The sequence below is a fragment of the Euleptes europaea genome, chromosome 3, assembly GCF_029931775.1.
Source record: "Euleptes europaea isolate rEulEur1 chromosome 3, rEulEur1.hap1, whole genome shotgun sequence".
Lineage (NCBI taxonomy): Eukaryota > Metazoa > Chordata > Lepidosauria > Squamata > Sphaerodactylidae > Euleptes > Euleptes europaea.
Genome location: NC_079314.1, coordinates 48,503,309 through 48,522,050, shown reverse-complemented (window position 1 = coordinate 48,522,050; position 18,742 = coordinate 48,503,309).

Sequence of the window (18,742 nt, the reverse complement as noted above, 5' to 3'; positions counted from 1 at the left end):
GAACACACACAATACTGTTTCTCAGTATTTATGTCAAAACACAAATATAGCAATTAACATTTGTACATATAGAAGTGACTGGTATTTAAAATGCAGCTTACATAATAAATTTCCAAGATTTACTCAATCCTGTTTGAATTCATTTTAACTTTGTTTTGATGGTTGTTATTGTTTGTGATGTGAACTTCTGTGAAAGCTTTTCAGCCACAATTTGTAAAATATAAATAAATTCACCACCTTGTGACTTTTATGTTATTTAGATGTTAATCTTCAGATTTATAAGGTTGAGATTTACTTTCATTTTATTCAGCACCTCTTATCTGTTATCCATGAAATAAAACCTGTTTTCATTTACTCTCTTTCCTTATATTTTAATTTAACTCTGCTAAGATGCCAAAATCCTCTGTGGGCTATCAAATCCTCCCTTCAGTATTGCTATATAAGCATAAGTCTGCATCAAAAAATCACAGTGAAACTGAGCTTCCAATTTTCTCTTAAGCTTCAGCCTTTCATGACTTCCTCCCATGATCCCGTTTTGTTAGGAAGTGTCTTGGTCAAAAGATACATTAACTGTTGTTCTTAAAACAGCGAAAGGGTTTTTTGTTTAGAACATTGATGTGCTATGTGCTTTCTTTCCTCCTCAGTGAGCATTGCTGAAAGTTTTGTTGAGCTGGCTTCAGCTCAGTCATTTCATTAGCACAGTTCTGACACAAAGGACCTTGAACCTATGTTTGATCATTAGCAATTGTTATTGTATTCTAAAGCATCAGTAGCATCTCCACAAAAGAAGTGAAAGTTCAGTTGAAGAATATACAGCCATTGTTTTGGCAGTAAAGGGAAATCCATATGAAACACTTAGTTCTTCCTGGAATGATCAGAAGTGCATAAAACTGTCTCTGTCCTGTTGGAATAGTGTTCGTCAAGCCATGTTCTAGCAGACAGAACGGACACCCCCCCGCACCAGCATAAGTGCCCCTTATCCTGTGATAAGTGAGCACTTACGCTGGTGCATGGTCATGCTGCCTCCAATCGACTCCCTCCCCCCCCAGAAATGCGCTCACAGACTGATGGAGTTTAGTCATAGTTGGACATTCCACAATACCTTTAAGTGCTATAAGCTGCTTTGATCCCTAGATTTGAGGAAATTTAGAAAAATTATGTATGATCTACATCATCCTGATGGCAAAATTTAAAAAACCAGGAAACCCAAGATCAGAGCCACTTTTGTTTGTTTTGTTTTTTGCTAAAGAAAGGTTTTCAAATTCAGGATATATACCACTGTTTCCAATCAATATAGGAAAGTCAATTGGTTTTTTGGGGGGTGCCTAAACTAACATTTTGGTCTCAGAAGCCAGAAGAATACAGTTAAATGGTAGTATTTATAGTAAACAAGATGGTTTCCAAAGCAAATGTTGGCTGGAAGTATTTTATATCTGACTTATCAATAATACAATAACAGTGTTATTTATTTATTTCCTATATATCCTGCACTCTTTGCCCTATTTGGTACCCTACACAACAAACAGTTTTACAAGGGAGCTAAAACAGATTAATAAATAACACAAATTATAAAAGCATTAATAACAGGTTTTTTCCCCCAAAACATCTTACTATAGGCAGAAAGCACTAAAAGCACATAACAAAAATAATTGAGTTGACTATCAATAAGGATGTAGGAAGGCAGCAAAATCAACCAAACCACCATCAATAAAATAAACAATTGCCAGGAAAAATGAAAATCCTAACCTGGTGTCCAAAAGCTTCAGCACCAAAGAAAAGGATGGGAGAGGACTATTCATAATTCAGATGCTATTATGGATAAAACCTCAAATATATCACAGTAAGATTAAGTTTGCCATAACTGAACTACTCTTCCTTTTATAGTGACCAGTAACTCAAGAGTGGAATCCATAACAGATCAAGTCAAGCTTTTATCCATATACTATTTTGGCTGGTGAACCATGTGGAATGCAAAGATTTCTTGGGCCAAAGGCACTAAGAGAGATTGGATATGTCTCGAATTAGGATTATTTTTATTTACCTACTGAAGTCTTGTACCTTTAAAGGGTACATGAGGGTGGAGGGAACAGATTTTGGATGCTTCATCCAGCATGGTCACACAGAGGTAACCGGGAGCATGGAGGGGAAACAGAGTCTTGAGGTCCTTCTCCTGCATCCCCACAACAGTAGATAACATAGCATATTTAAGTACATACAATGTTAACATATTAAATATGTAGTGTAATATGTAGTTTAATTAAGATAAACTAATTAATAACCTTGAATGCCCATGCCTTAAAGAACAAAGGTAGAAGGTGAGAGGAGCACAACCTTGTTTGTTCACTAATCTTCAGTAAAATCAACCAATTCACGGGGGGCCCTCTGCCTTAAGGGATGAGGAAATAGTTTGCTCCCTCCCTTTCTACAACTCTGTTACCATGTAGATAAAGTGTCAGGAAAATGTTGCGCCTTCAAACTCTCTTCCTGTCATGTAATTGGAAAGCCTTTTTCTTTAAAAGTGGCCCTATTCTAAAGTAGCATTAAATGGAGGAACAAAAAAAAAAAAAGATGTGGGAACTAGAAGCCTTTCTCTGATGATGCATATGAGGGCTGGGGATTGCTTTGAAGTTGCCCTGGAGTACCGCTATCTGTGATGACTGCTGTTTCTCACACATTCTCTTCTCAGCCTACACGTACATTTCAACAGATTGTTCTCCCCAATGCCCAGTTCCTGAAAGTTAATTTGTCACAAGTTAGGGAGTTTATCATGCAAAATTTTTATGAATGTACCTCCTTGTAGTGACAGCTGGCATTCACTGCATAGATGAAAAAGCTGGTGAGCTAACATGGCCCCAACATCTCTCCCATTCTGAAAGAAAATGATCATAACCATTTGAAACTTCTACTTCCTGAACAAGAAGCATGGAGAACATGCCCTTATAAATTGCTATAGTTTTGCATGTTAATATGCCAGGATATGTCGATCCCGAGTCCACCTATTTCATGATGCTAGAAAATGAAACTTGCACGTATAAATTACTTTTAGACCCAATTTCAAAGTCCCTGCAGATTAGGGGTTAGTAAACATATTACTCTGCATGGATCCTACCCGTTGGATAAGCTTGAAGACAAGTTCCCTGTGGGAGAGGTTTCCCATCTCTCACTCCTGACTAAGGAGTAACACTAAAAGCCCTTGAAGCAGATTAGCCCATAGGAGCTCAAGCAGGTAGTGATTCTTGAATTGACATGTGCTGATGTATTCATGGGTTACATCTCCCAATGGAACAGAGATATCCAGAAGCTGGGTATCAGAGGGCAGGACACAAAAGAAAGGGGGATCCTAATCATGTGATTTAATTTGCATTTTGGCTGCACTGTTGTAGCCATGGTTACCAGGAGCCTGAGAGCTAGTTTCCTATGCAGTAAAGCAGACTTATCAAGCTGCCTTTCTGCCTCTAAACCAACTTTGCAATACAACTAAGCTTGGAAATTCCCTGTGCATGGTCACAGTTGTGTCGCATAATCAAAAATACAATATTTTAAATATTTTCTTATATAAACCAGTTACTTTTTCAATTGAATACCATCCCTACTTATTATTATTATTCTATGCTTGTCTGGATCTTCAGTCAAATCTCATGCACTATCAAAGGAGGTAGCAAGAGGCAGGGCCCAGAGGACCCTAACCAAGTCCCTGTGAATTAGCCACATTTTGTAGCACATGGCCTTGTACAACCATTGGATGATGGCGGGGTAGATATTCTTATAATAAATTGCATTATTAAAGCAAACCCCTCCCTACCTTGTACACAGAAAGTCAACACCAGACCTCCCAGATGGACATTACCATAGGAACAAAGCAATATTTTTGGTAGCTATCTGGTAGTCCTGAACAAGAGGAATGTATATTGTTCACCTTGATATCTGTCTGTTGCTGCAAAGAGCACAAGCATCTCTGTAGTTATCTTCTTCCTTGGAAGCTCAATGTTGATCACCATACAAAAAAAAAAAAACACACAGCTATGTGAATCACATTTAAGGTATTCTGAAATTCTCAAGAGACTCAATATGTCAAGCTTGCCTGGTAGGGTAGGATCCCTGACAATATTTAATAAGAAACACAACATCACAAGTCTGGATATGAAAACAGGGACATAACACTCTGCTACTAACTCAGAAGAATATAAAAGTGTCGAAGGGGCATCAACTGTTTTTTTTTCCAATTTAACACAGTTCTCAGAATCAGACACCTAGATGTTTTTCAGACAAGACAGCCACATAGCAGTCTGTTGTGCACAGGCAACAGCAATCATTATATTTCTACATCTCTGGCTATTAAAATGGAGTGCTAGAGAATGTCACACACAGAGATTACTCGGGACAATGTCACAGTGACACTCACTCCTGCTCATGCAAACATTAACCTCCCAGGCAGGTAGGCAATGCTCATTATTTGACTTCCTCAATATTCCCAAGAGTGTAATTCTTAATAGGAGAATCAAAATTACAATCAGGCGAGAAGGTGCGCTGGGTCAGCTACAAGATCGGGGGTGGTTAGTGTGGTCCAGTTGTGTATACATGCAGCGATTCTCCAGCAAGAAGCCATCTGATTAAACAAACATTTCTGAAAAGCAATTTGCTTGCAAGATTACTCGATTTAAAGGGTACATTTCACACAAGTGTCTTTGTCAGCTTCATCACTCACCTCAAAGAGGGCCTTCAGACTCTGTCCAAAAATCAGCCAGTCCCAGCACTATTAATAATTTCCCTTATCAACTGGCCCAAGCTCTGAGATCCATGACCTACAGGAACCAGACTTAACTGGGGTACAGCATGACTTGTTTGACTCCCTTCCCCAGACTGGAACTTCCTTCCACAGCCTCTGTCCCCACAGGCCTTTTAGACTGGAAGGCATTTAGCAGGATTTGGGAAGGGATGGTACCTATAACCTGTTTATTATTTTACTCCTGTGCTGATTCAGATGATTTTTGACATTTTGGTCAACAGAAGTATTATATTGTTTGATTTGAATTGTGCACCTTCAGCTGGAAAAGTGGTCTGTCAACCTAAATAAATTAGGGATATTTTTAGAAATTTCCCCTAAAGTAAAACAGGTGAAGATAAACCAAGGTCCCATCCTGTCAATATGTCTTCAGTTGCCCTGAACCTGAACACAAGCCTTTAATCTTTTACTTTTCCAGCAGTGTATCCAGGAAAATTCCAGGGAGAGGCCATTCCTCAGTAGCAAAATGTGTGCTGCATGTAGAGTCCTGGCTTCCCATTGAAGGAGCTCAGGGGCAGGGGCTGGGAAAGACTTCTCTGTGTTTGATGATCTGGAGAGCCACTGCAGCTGGTACTGTCCTAGATGGGCAAATGGTCTGCCTCATTATAAAGCAGCTTCATGTATTCAATCATAAATGACATGGCCAAAGGGTTGGTTTTTTTTCATATCGCAATAGCTTTTTTTTAAAAAAGGTCTCTGCCCATGCATAGTTAGTATGCCTCCCCAGAAAGGGAGCAGGATTTCTAGCCTAGCATTCTCCCTGAAAAGCCAATTTGTCTAAACGGAGACAAACAAATAAAAAATAATGGTGGAAGTTCCCTCTGCACCTGCATCTTTAAGTAATATAGTGGCCAGCAAGGACTCGACTATGCTATTCTTATTAATGCAAGTTCCATTCCTAGGGACTCTCTCTCTCATTTAATCCTGTCCTTGCTGCAAGGAGCTCAACACAGTGCACTTGGTTCTCACTATCTCTTTTATCTCCGCAGCAATCCTGCAAAGTAGGTTAGGCTGACTGGCCCAAGAACATCCATAGCGGAATATGGATTTTAACCCGGGTTTCCTAGATCCTGACTTTTTATCTGAGATTTCTGCCCTCCCCCTGCAGCAGGATTCCATGCAACTCTGATAATATCTGTTAAAGGAATAACTTGGATTTTGGAACTAATGTGATGACTTCTCTGCTAGTTAATATCCTGGAGCCCCGTGGCACAGAGTGGTAAGCTGCAGTACTGCAGTCCAAGTTCTGCTCACGACCTGAGTTTGATCCCTACGGAAGTCGGTTTCTGGTAGCCGGCTCAAGGTTGACTCAGCCTTCCATTCTTCCAAGGTCGGTAAAATGAGTACCCAGCTTGCTGGGGGTAAAGGAAAGATGTCTGGGGAAAGCACTGGCAAACCACCCTGTAAACAAAGTCTGCCTAGGAAACGTCGGAATGTGACGTCACCCCATGGGTCAGGAATGACCCGGTGCTTGCACAGGGGACCTTTACCTTTTAAGTGGCATTAGGGTAGGAAGCAACCATATTAGTTCTTCAACTCAATGGTTCTTGCAGAATAATGTTTTAACATATGAATTGGCCCAGATGCTTATTTGTCTAAGGAGAGCTCTGTCCTCTGCAAAGCCTGTTCACTGTGATGGTAGCATATGTATCAAACAGTCTTCTAAATTCAACGTGCTATCCTAATGATCCATGGGTGTGGTATTTCCAGCAGTTTCAAGTGTTTGATGCCAAAGTATAGAAAGTTGAACTCAAACACAGTAGACATATGTTCAAAGTCTACAGTAGACTCACTGAATAGCCTAAGGCTCAGATGCAGCAGTACAAAGGATGCACTCAGCTTCAACTTCTAGTTTGGAAAAAGACAGCAATAATTACATTTACTGATTGTAGAGTGCTTAGCAAACATAAAGTTGTGTCCAAACCTGGTGTACCCTGACCCCAAGGGAGAAGAGTAGTAGTGTGTCTGGTATGTCCAGGAGTACCCTAACCCCAGAGGAGAAGGGGGAGAGCAGGACTACAGCCCTAAGGGAGGCAGAGGAACACCTGCAGGAGAGAGGGGAGTGTTAGGCAGGTCTGCAGGGATAGCTGAGGAACAGACAAGAGGGCTTTCAGCCAGCACTAGCTCCCTGTAGAGGAAAGGTCTCCTCTGGTACAGAGGCCTCCTTGGGAGAAAGGCCCTTCTCAAGAGTCGGTCAATGGAGGCAGGAATTGGAGTGACCAGGAGAAGGGGGACAAAGGGCCCCAGCAGGAGGAAGCAAGAAGGAAGGTGGCTGACACAGGCAGGAAGCTGCGAAGGAGAAGCCAGCAAGGCTGGGACTCATTGCATCTGGGAGGAAAGAGATACTCCCTGAAACCTGGGAGTAACCTGCCCAGGAACACAGCAGGTACCACCTCCTGGGACACTGATAATCTAGTTACCTCAAGGAGTAACCCTGCAGGAAGGGTGCGGCAATCTAAGGTCACAACTAAAAGGACCTTGGGAAGACCCCATGCCTGAAGCCGACCTTGGACTTGGGTTGAAGTAAGTGGAGGAGATAAATTAAGAGAATGGACCTTCTGGCAGATGTAGGGCTATTAATGGCATAAATTGACTTCTCATCACATCACAAAAATTCCTGGTCACTGGATTGTCTGTGCGAGAGATGAGAGATATCCCGATGGGGAGTGGCCCCTGGCTCTGTGGAGCTGACAGGTTGCATCTTACATTCACAGTGCAAGCTCCTTAGGGCATGGACCCACCACATTTACTTATTTAAAATAGCTATAACCAGCCTGAATAGTTAAACCTGCAAGATAGATAAAACCAAAACATACAAAATAATTATAAAAACATACTATTATAGTACCAGTAGCAATAAGACAGAGCAGCATAAGAACATGCTATCCCAAATGTTCTCAAACATAGAAGAGTCCTCATTTACCATCTTAGCCCCATTAGTGATGTAGCTATACAGCCCCCCATTGGAAATAATTCCATAATCTAGGAGCCAATTCTGAGAAGGCCCTGTCTCACCTAGCCACTCTTAGCACATCAGAGAATGAGATGCGAGTGGGTAGATTCACACAAGGCAAGGCAGTTCTTCAGCTATGATGCATTCATCTTTTTGAAAATTTGTGATTTTTAGCTCTTTATATTTAAAAAAAACATCCTGAACTCAAACCATTTATAGTTATAAATGTCAAAGCTAGCATTTTCTGCTGGACCCAGAAATATACTTGGAACTGATGAAACAGACACCAGCGCAGCCTGCTCCCTCCGGCATGCTCTGATCAGCAATCTTGCTCTTACAATTGCATTATTCAAAAACACCACATCATTGAAGAAAACATTAAACAGGAAAATGCTTTTTAAATGCACTTGTAAGAAACTGTACTAAAAAAACAACAACACCCCACACAACTAAATGTGTATTGACCATATTATATATACATCTGTCAGGGAGCCAAATTTCCCTCTGATCCTTTTAACATACGATGGTACAGATTTAGCCTCCAGGGCCCATGGTAAAGCAATGTAACTTTAAGAGCAGGTATCAGAGCAGAACTCAGTCACTCCCTTCTAAGGCACCTCTCCCAGCTGCTTCCTCCACTGATGGCAGCAGGGCACAAAAGAGCTGTGCTCCCCTGCCATTCCTTCCATAGTAACGAAGCTTGCCCTGGAGATCCCTGTAACACTCTGGGGGTGTGCGTTATGCTGACTCATTCATACCCCCTCTAAGCCCTGTTGGTACCAGCAGGGCTACCAGAAACAATAAGCTCCATACTCTACTCCCACTGCTCACCTGGAGAGGCAGAGAAGTGCAGCTTTTTTTAGCCTCTCACAAGCCTCGCTGGTGCTTAGAGGAGCATGAAAGAGCCACACACTGCCCTCTATTCCATGCGCTATCCCAACCAGTAGATTTTCCATTGCCTGCTTTACAGGCTCTAGTCGATGTTTCCTGCATGCTCTCTCACATGGTATGCCCATGCAAACAATTTGAGAGAGGCAAACTGGTATCATCTGTGGTAGCTTCAGCGCTGTTAAGCAGCATTTTTTATTTAATTTATATCTTGCCTTTCTCCCCAGTGGGGTTCCAAAGTGGTTTACATAGTTCTCCTGTCCTCCATTTTATCCTCGCAACAAACCTCTGAGGTAGGTTAGGTTGCAAACGTGTGATTGGACCAAGATCACCCAGCAAGCTTCCATGGCAGAATGGGGATTCAAACCTGTTTCCCAGATCCTAGTCTAACACTTTAATCATTACACCATGCAGGCTCTCCAGCAAATAATTGATGCCCAATCCTTCTCTCCTATTAAAAAAGATGGCAAATAATCCTCTCCTGTTTCAGCGAAGTGTGGCTGTGAGGTATATAATTTCCCTAAGGGAAGGGTATCATTACAGACCTCTGTCTCACAGTCTTAAGTGTTCACATTTTCCCAGTGAAGCTGATACGTGGTTATGATTTCTGAAACACAGCTAGTTTTCTGTAAAAGCTGTCAGGCAGGGAGCACAGGCCATTTCCTTTCCTAGCTTATAAGAGAATTGCTCACACTGTTGTGGTTACTTTGAGGCTGTCTTTGACCATTCAGTCTTTTCCCAGTGATAAGCAAGCAGCAGGTGACTTGGTGACTTTGTTTTGATGCTCTACACAGAGCACAATTTCCTCTCCTCCCTGACCCTACAAATTCATTAACCACAATTGCATAGCAAGCATCAGGAAAGAGCAGAGGGAAGGGAATCAACTCACATACAAAAGGAGCCTTAAATATATTACTGAATCTTGGGCACACAAGCAATAGGAACAATGATCTGGCATACTATGTTTGTTAGTTTTTAAATCAAGGTATAAAAGATGATGTCAAAGAACTCTGTGGATAGCTCTGGCCCTCAAAGGACGTAATAATAGCCATGGTAGATCAGACTAATGGTCCATCTAGGTCTAACATCCCATTTGCCACTATGGAAAATCAGATGCTGCAAGGCCTACAAGCCCGTCGCAGAGGCCAAAGCCTCTCTGACATGTTGCTCCCTCCCCCCACTCCAAACATCCCACCTTCAGAGTGCTGACTGCTTCTGAACACAGAGTTTCCATCTAATCATGGTGGCTAGATAATTGGTGGGCTAACCCCTCCACAAATGTGTATAATCCCCTTTCAAAGCCAAGTAAACCAGAGGCCATCACTACATTTGCCCGTGCTCTTCAAACGGCAGCATCCATGCCATACGGTGAAACAGAGTGTTTGAATGGCAGGACTTTATGTCAGGTTGCCAAGGGGAAAAGGTCAGAAATTTTTCAGGACGTCCGAAGCCCTCAGATATACTTAAAGAGACTTACTCCATTTTAGCCCTAAGTGACCTTCACTTCACTGTAATATCTTCTGTTTGTTCACTTTCTTTCTGGTTGTATTAATCTACAAAGCCAAAACACATCCTGAAAACAGAAAACGCCCAATATTTTATTATTCTAGAGAGGTATGCTTGCAAGAGGCATGAAGATGGGGGATGGGAAGTGAGGATTATAGAAGACATTACCTTAATTCTTTTTCAAACACAGCATGCTAAGCTTTTTCTAAACTTTGTTTTAAATACCTATTTACATTATTATTAAATACTGCCTGCTGCTCTAAGTAGAAAAAAAATCTCTTAAGGTGATTGCCAAAAACATTAGCATATGTATCTATAAGTAGAATACATTTCTCTCTCACAGAGATACATGCACAGAGAGGATCTATGGATACATTTGCTTTAGTACAATCAAACATTAACTTTTGGAAGAATTCCTGTGGTATAAAAGGCAGCCTTTCATAGGTCAAATTTAACAACTAACCAGTTAAACTCCTGCAGATTACTTTATATTGTAAATTTTAGCTGATTCATCTGACATTTTTCTATTTATAAATTGTCATAAAATCAAAAGGTATTTCAAAGATGACCTTTTCTCCCTCATTCCCTCCCTTCATCTCAGGCAAGACTTGGTCCCCCCAACAAGCAATTGCACTTCCAGCTTTAGGAATTTTGATTAAACAATGGCCCTCATATATTTGTTGAAGAGAAACGTTTTTATTTGAAGAAATGTTTTAGATGACTTTCTGATTTTAGCACCCTGGTTTATAGCAAATTAACCAGCACTAGGCAATAGTACTTAACATTTGTATGTCATAGACTGTTTAAGCTGGAATACTGAACCAGTAACCAGCGCTCAAGTATTCATTCAGTCAATACAAGACAAACTTCAGCTCTTTCTTTTTGTTTTGGTTTCTTTTATGTTCTTGTGAAACTGTAAACAAATATAATTTACAAATGTTTCCTGCATTACTAGAAAGATATGGAAAAAGCATGCATCATGTTTTGGAAATCCGTCAAAGACTTATGAAAATATGTGTTAATTCAAATGCACTCAGATTTCCAAGAGAGTTTTAATGGATTGCTTCCTATTTGTTTGAATTACCCCCACCCCATTTTGTTTTAAGTATACCATATATGTGTCTTACCTCCGTGTACATTATTTTTATAATATAAACTAGTTATGTCTAGTACTAGGGAGTGGTAGTTTAGGTGCTATTGTTATTTTAAAGTTGTATGTTTTAATTTAATGTGTCTTTATTTTTACTATGCATAATATTATCAAAGTATTTTTGTTGTGATCTGTCCCAAGCTCACTTTGGTGGGGGAGAGCGGAATAGAGATAAATTATTATTATTATCATTGTTACTATTATTATGTAATGTATGTGTTTTTTTAACTCTTCACTTTTTGTTGACATTGCATTTTCTATTTTCTCATGGCATCTTCACCAAATAACATATAATATAGAACATTCTGGTTTCATTGACTGGGAGAAAAGTAAGATATACATATTTTAAATAAACAGACAGAACAAATAAACCCCTAAAACAGGTCTGTAATCAACTCTCACTTTTATTCATTCATTTACAATTGTCAGACAATTTTTTAAAGATATTTATTTTTACGTACAGACTGAACTTCCAGTAAAGCAACTGGAACATAAAAACATATAACTTTATATCACTGTTTTAATAAAATATACACCACTTTTTTACATTATAGGCTTGGCTGGTTGAGAAACAAAACAGGATGTGCTAAAATTGTAAAAACAAGCTGACTAGGACTGGTTCACACATACATTGCTGAAGTGGGAGGCAGTATTCTTCACAAGTTACTTTAGTACCTCAAGCTCAAAGGAGACAAAATTGTGGATCTCCATGCTTCTTTAAAACCTCTTAAAGGTGTGGGGAAGGGGGTTCAACCCTTCCAACTCACACACAGACCCCTTTTTTCCTTCAAAGGGTTGAAATCAGTGTATGGGAGGGGCTTGCAAAGGCAAAATACCCTTCCCCTTCTCAGTTCAAACTGGGACCATATGTGGCTATAACTGAGGTTTTAAAGACCAACAGAGACTCTGTCTTGGCTGAGCCTCAGTATGATATAGGCAAGTCTGTCTAAAGCCACCATAGAGAAAAAAGAAATCACCATAGGAGTTCTAACACCAGTCTAGATAAACTGTTCATGATCTAGGAAAACTACTTTTGAAGAGCCCTACTTAAGACTACTAGGAGTAAGGAAGAAAAGCAATTAAGAGAAAATGCATGCTTGAATGGAAAACAAATAACTATTCACCCAACGCTTACCGCAGGTAGCTTTTAAAATTAGATTTAAGTACCGATCATGCACTTAGATACTTTTAAAGAATATGGCTGCAATCCTAAAGTCATTGTCCTGGAAATCAGCCCCAATGAAAAACATGGGATTTGCTTCCAAGTAGACTAGGATTGCTCCTTAGGGCTTTAGCATAAACTTATTCTTTTGTATGTGTTGCTGTGATCCGTAAAAGCAGAGGGCTTCTAACAGTTTTGAGTGCTAATGAGGCAGGACTGGCAGATTTGTGCAATGTTCTCACCTCCTTTGGTAGGTTACATAAAATGAATTAAAATGTCAAAACCAATTTTGATAAATGTATCTAAAGCCAATATGTACTGCAACTTTATGTATTTATATATATACACATATAAAGCTTTATATAATTACACATGCCCAGTTGTTGAATGTAATACAGTTCATATTTACTACATACAAAAAAGTTTTTTTTAGAAACTAGTTTCTTACACTAATTTAACTGCCTTGACTCCAAGAGATGCAAGTCAGATTAGGAAATGTGTTTGATATTTATTAATAAATCTTGTGGCTAAAATATTTTCATATACAGTACTTCTGAACACCATTAGCACTTTGTTACAAAACAGCACAGTGATGATTATTGGCACATTAAAAATCCTTCTCTATGTGAAAATACACAAAATAGATAATTGCCCAATTTTTTCCTGATTTTTAAAATCTACATAATTGCCTTTAAAGTATTCAGTTGTCCAATACCAAAACATTTTTAACTGAGACGAATATACTTTGCTGACTTCTCTTCTTTTAAACATGGCCATAATCCACACTATTCTGTAGTTTATGCCAAATGGTAACTGTACACAAGGCTATGAAGATTTATAGAAAATAATAATCTCCCCTCCAAAAATGTGACTTGTATCTCAGTATCATTTCATTGTCAGTAGCTACATTTAAGCTGTAAAAGTTACCCGCAATAACACACTATATATATTTTTAAAAACGATAAAGCATGTATTGTAGTCTCTCTGCTTCTGGCCTGATGAAGAATTCTGGATAGGAGGCAATCCAAAAGAAAAGTGCACAAATAAATTTGCTTGTAATGTGCTTGTCATGCCTTTTAGCCTGCAGATTAAAATATTCTTATAATACATAGTTTCTAATCTAGGAAACACTGATTTCATCCAAATTTTCTCTCGCATAACAATAATTTATTTTTAAAAAATCACAGAAAATCTCATAATAGTTTATGAACAACCATAAACACACTGGGAACTTCTCCTGCACAAGTCCCATCAAAATGAATGGAAAAAGTGCAAGAGCATACAGATCTGATTTATGGAATATACCCAAAGCTCATTCTAGTAAGGAGACACAGTGGCTTTTGGATCATCCAGTTTGGACGAGCACTGGGCAAATGTCACCTATCCATTTTGATTATGAACAGCTCTGGTTTTTATGAGTTTTGTCAGAGAACATTTGGAGAGGGGTCAGGATTTCCCCAATGAGTTCTCTGAAAATTTGGACAGACAGCAACAGAGGAAGATCCCTGCTGGTCTTCTCCAGGCCCCTTGAGAGTGGGGCATCCATCTTAAAGTTCCCAGAATGTCTGGCAACAAAATGGGAGACTTTGGAGCATGTGGAATAACTGCCATAGTTGCAAGGAGTTCTGTCGCTTTCTCCTGGCTCAACATAATTAATTAATTTCTCCTGGCTCAACATAATTAATAAATATAATAAATACATAAAACAACAGTGTTCCCAGCAACAGAAACTCTCAAACGTGCATGAAACTAGAGTTGGGCCGGACACAAGAAGGGGCCACTCAGGCCAGATCTGGGCTGCAGCACAAACAGTGGGTGTTGGCTCCCCTGTTGCCCCTCCCCACATACCGCCCAGGTCTGAGCCAAGTGAACCCTGCAGCGCTAGCAATGTTACTGGTCCATAGCTTTGTTTGTTCCAGGGCTGCCAGCAGCCTTCCAAGGTGGTAGCCCACTGGGAACTTCCCCTGAAAGTTAAATGGCCAGTCCCTTCCCACCTCGAAACCTCAATTTGTTTCAGGAAACACTAGGAATCAAAAGATGGATCCTTTGGCTCAGCCTTTGCTCATCCCACCTGCAATTTAAGTTTAGGGAAGCAGAAGGAAACTAACAGCAGAGAGGTCTGGGGACTGTTGGCGCTGAGGCAAGCTGATTAAAAGCCAAGCTTTGGTGGAGATTTGGCTCAATTATTAACTGGCACGGGTTTTCTAAACCAGGATGCTTAGTTTCCAGATCCACCCAGTCATGAAATTCAATGCCATCCGTCATTTGAACAAAAATATTTATTTAAAAGGTGACCTACACACACACTGCTGGGCATACTCACCGACATGTACTCTGCAAATATTTGTACCTAAGTTTCATTCTTTGAAATCACAGTGACCCACCTTCCTTTTTTCTACACTGGAGGGCTGTTCCTAGCCTGAGAAATGGCACATGCTTGTTTAGTTTTATAGTCAGTCTATGGCTTGCCAAAGAATCTTCTATATTGCAGGGTCTACCATTCTGATATATTTTCTAAATACATTTCCAACCTGCCTAGTTGTAGTTAATAGTTATAGAATGAATGACAGCTTCTCATCTTTATTAATGGTGGGCATCAAGTATAAAAAGTTGCTTCCAACAGTAGTGTGAATTTCTTTGAACGTATATTCTATGTGAATCATCCTGTTCTCAATGTATTTCCATAAGGGACTCCACTATAATTCACCAAGACTGAGCACATGTCACACATAAGGCTGTAAATCTTCTAAAGATCCTGAAGGACTTGCCCCCATTTAATGATGCTTCACATATTAATTGAGGTAAAACAACAAATAAGCACAGGAAACCATTCTAAATCTACCCACACCCATGATAAAATGGGAGGGTTTTGATCAACTGGGTGGGAAAAGAGGCAAAGTTAAGAAACAGTGATCCAGAATGGGTTCCATGGGAACATTTAGGTATGCATGATGATCAAATAGATGGTCAGCACAATGAGCTTTGACCGCATCAATCCCTTACTGGGAGGATGGAGGTTGTGATCCACTCCTCTTCCCTCCCAACCTGTGATCTTCATCTTCAAAGACATGCTCCTAAAAGCCAGTCCTGCACAGACCATGGTGCCCACAGTCACTGGCGTTTTAACCTATGCTGCATGGTTTGGGAGGAGAATCTGACCCACCAAATGGATCTTTGCACAGAAGCCGGCTTCTGCCTGCAGTTAAATTTTTGCCAAACTGAGCTAAGTGACTAGAAGAAGAGGTGTTTAAGATGCCACACCACTAGAAATTACTAAATTAAGCCATCCTCCTAGTAAAAGTTAAGTTATTAGAAAGTTTTAATAGAAATCTTGTGCTTAGGCATGTTATTCGTATATCGTTAAAAATCAAGATCCTGCTACAGGAAATTAACCTGTAATTGAATACTTGTTTCTGGAATGTTGGGTCTAGATCCCCTTTAACAAAGTCTCCTTAAACTTAATATATGCAAAATACGTTTCTTTTAGAAAATCTGTTGCAAAATAAACATTAACTATAAACATTCACAGATTCGAAAAATAAAACCCTCAATTTCTAAGAACCGATTTCAAGTACTGATACAATTTTACTTCTACAATAAATAAATTTTGGTGCTGTGATTAATGTGGACATGAGCTATAAAATGTTTTCAACATTACCACACAAGCAACGTTGAAATTATATCTTGAGCCAGCATGTCCATGAGGAAAAAATAAGAGGCAGGAAAGGTGGCACTCTCTCTCTCTCTCTCTCTCTCTCTCTCTCTTTGTGTGTGCTCGTTAGTGAGTTGAAATGCTTGCCTTTCGGTCTCTAACAGGTGGAAACCAGGGAAATGTCAGGCCTGTCTTCAGAACATACTCTACGAGAAGATGAAAGTAAGCTTCAGAAAAACAGCTGAGAATGGTGCATGGCTGAAAGTCAATTAAGAGAATGTCAAGGAACTAGGATTCTGGTTAATGTCCTTCCATTGATAAAGGCCTCAGCACAGCCTGAAAAATAAGAAGGTTAATATAAATTGGAACGTTATTTGCAAAGCTGCCTGAGAACTTTGTCACTAACAGCCATCCCGTGATTATATCAAGCAAGCCATAAGCAATCCTTGCTGTCTCACAGCAGACAAACTAATGCAGCAGCATAAGGATGGACCACTAAGTAACCAGCTGGATTCTACTTGGCTTTAAGACCAAGCCCTGCAAAATACTGAGACCAATTTCAACTCTCCCCATGTGTTTAACCTCAACACATATTTTGGAGGCTTTTTTCCCCGGATTAAGGCAGGTTAATCTTGTGAAGGCATATTTAGGGGTCATCCATATTAAAGGCAGCATTTTGGCACAGGCTCAGTTGTCATTGTCTTTCATTGGCCTGACAACTATGATAGGAACTTTTGGATCTAAAATCAGAGGATGTTTAGGACCAGGCAGAAACCAGTTGGGCCATAAAAGCAGCAGGTTTTGTTTCCTTGCTTTCTTGAAGGTAGACACAGATAGAAGGCAAATATACTTATTCTGGTGGAACCTTGAATAGGTAAATGGAACGAGACTATTAAGAAAGTAAAAAGTCCTCTGCCAACGAACACAGCTGGGTTGGAAAGCGGATCCAGAGGTATTTGCATCACTGTTGGAGAGCTTCCTTTTCAGCAGCTTCCTAATTTTAAACTAAAGTTTAAAAAGCTGCTTATATATTTGGTGGAACAGTTTATCAAAGAGGAAAAAAGGAAGGGTGGGAAAGTAAGACAGTGTCCATGTCCCAGGGGAACTTTTTGGAGCTCTTATGCCAAATTTCCCAGGTGGCACTTTAAACCGAGCGTTACAGGCAGCACATAACAAGGGATTTCCCACCCTCTACGGACCGACTGTCACAATACATGAATACACCACATCAATGGTGAGTGGAGAAGAACCTCCAAGCGATGGATAGAACTGAAAAAGGAAAGGTGCTCAGTGATCCTTGGTGCAAAAACATTATAGGGGTGAACAGTTTATGACAGTGTCTCTGTTTTCATTTGAGAACTATTGGAGAGTATGCTATCTCTTTACAAGTTATTCTAAGATATGAACTGAGAGCCTGAAGCAATGGCTTGTGACCCAGGAAAGAAAATTTACACTGTTCAGAACTGGAGTGATCTCCTGTTATGTCAGGATTTTTTTATTTTATTTTACTCCACAAAGTTACAAGGTTTGAAAAGGTATTTTAATTTTTAAAGGTGGACTACTTTATCCTTCTAAGTTAAAGGACAATTCATTTGACTTTTAAAAATACTTCTGCTGAAGAAAAGTCATATTTGCAGATGGATGAAATGTTACTTTTTCATCACAAGAGAAGATGCATTGATTTTTTTTGCCTAGTATAGAGACAGCCTCATTATTTAGGAGGAGACTATGAAGAATATATGAAGGTCGACAAGTCTTACTTTTTTTGATTCTCAAAAGACATATGAGTCAAACTTTCAAAGGAAGTAGAGTTGGAAGAAGAAATATGAGAAAATCTAAAACACTGGGGGCATATTAATTATTTTGATTAGTGCAGCGCTACAAACATTTAAAACTACTAAAATCAGACATATCCATTACAATTACTTATGTTTTACAGTACTTATAACTACCCTGTGATATGTTATTTCCATATTGGGGGGGGGGGCTAAAAAGAGAGTAGCCTACCTAGTGAGTTTGTGGCAAAAGGAAGATTTGAACTGCAGACTTTTTGATTCAAGCTGCAATATTAACCACATTCACCTGGGAGTAAGCATTATAAAATACAGTGGGATTTACTTCACAGTAACTATGTACAGAACTGTACTGTCAGCCACTATACTAGCACCACTCCAAGGCTAAATCCTGCCTTTCCCCACAGGTGATATGTTTAGATACATCCTTCTGGAGAGTGAACCACTGGAGGATGCAAAGGAAGTATCTCATGGTAGAATTCTCCCGGTGAACATAGCACAAAGGGTTTGGGAACGCCATAGGAATGACCCCCTGATGCCCGCGTGAGCCATTGCTTCCAGGAAAGTCGGCCTATGCCGGTGTCCGTGCCACTTTGCACAGCGCAAGTGGCACGGATGCCAATGTAGGGGTCACACCAGCTCCCAGGTGGCTCCAGCACCCCCCCTTAAGATCGCTCTGCCAGACAGGCCAATTTTCCTTCTTTCTTTAACTCTCAGCTTTTCTCAGCATTCTGTGTCTCCTGAAGTGTTTTCAGTTGTCAGGGCAGGGGGAGTAATTTTATTTGCAAATCTGGAGATACAAAGTATGTAGCAATGGCCCCACTTTGTCTGCAGGTAGTCTGGTTTTGCTATTTT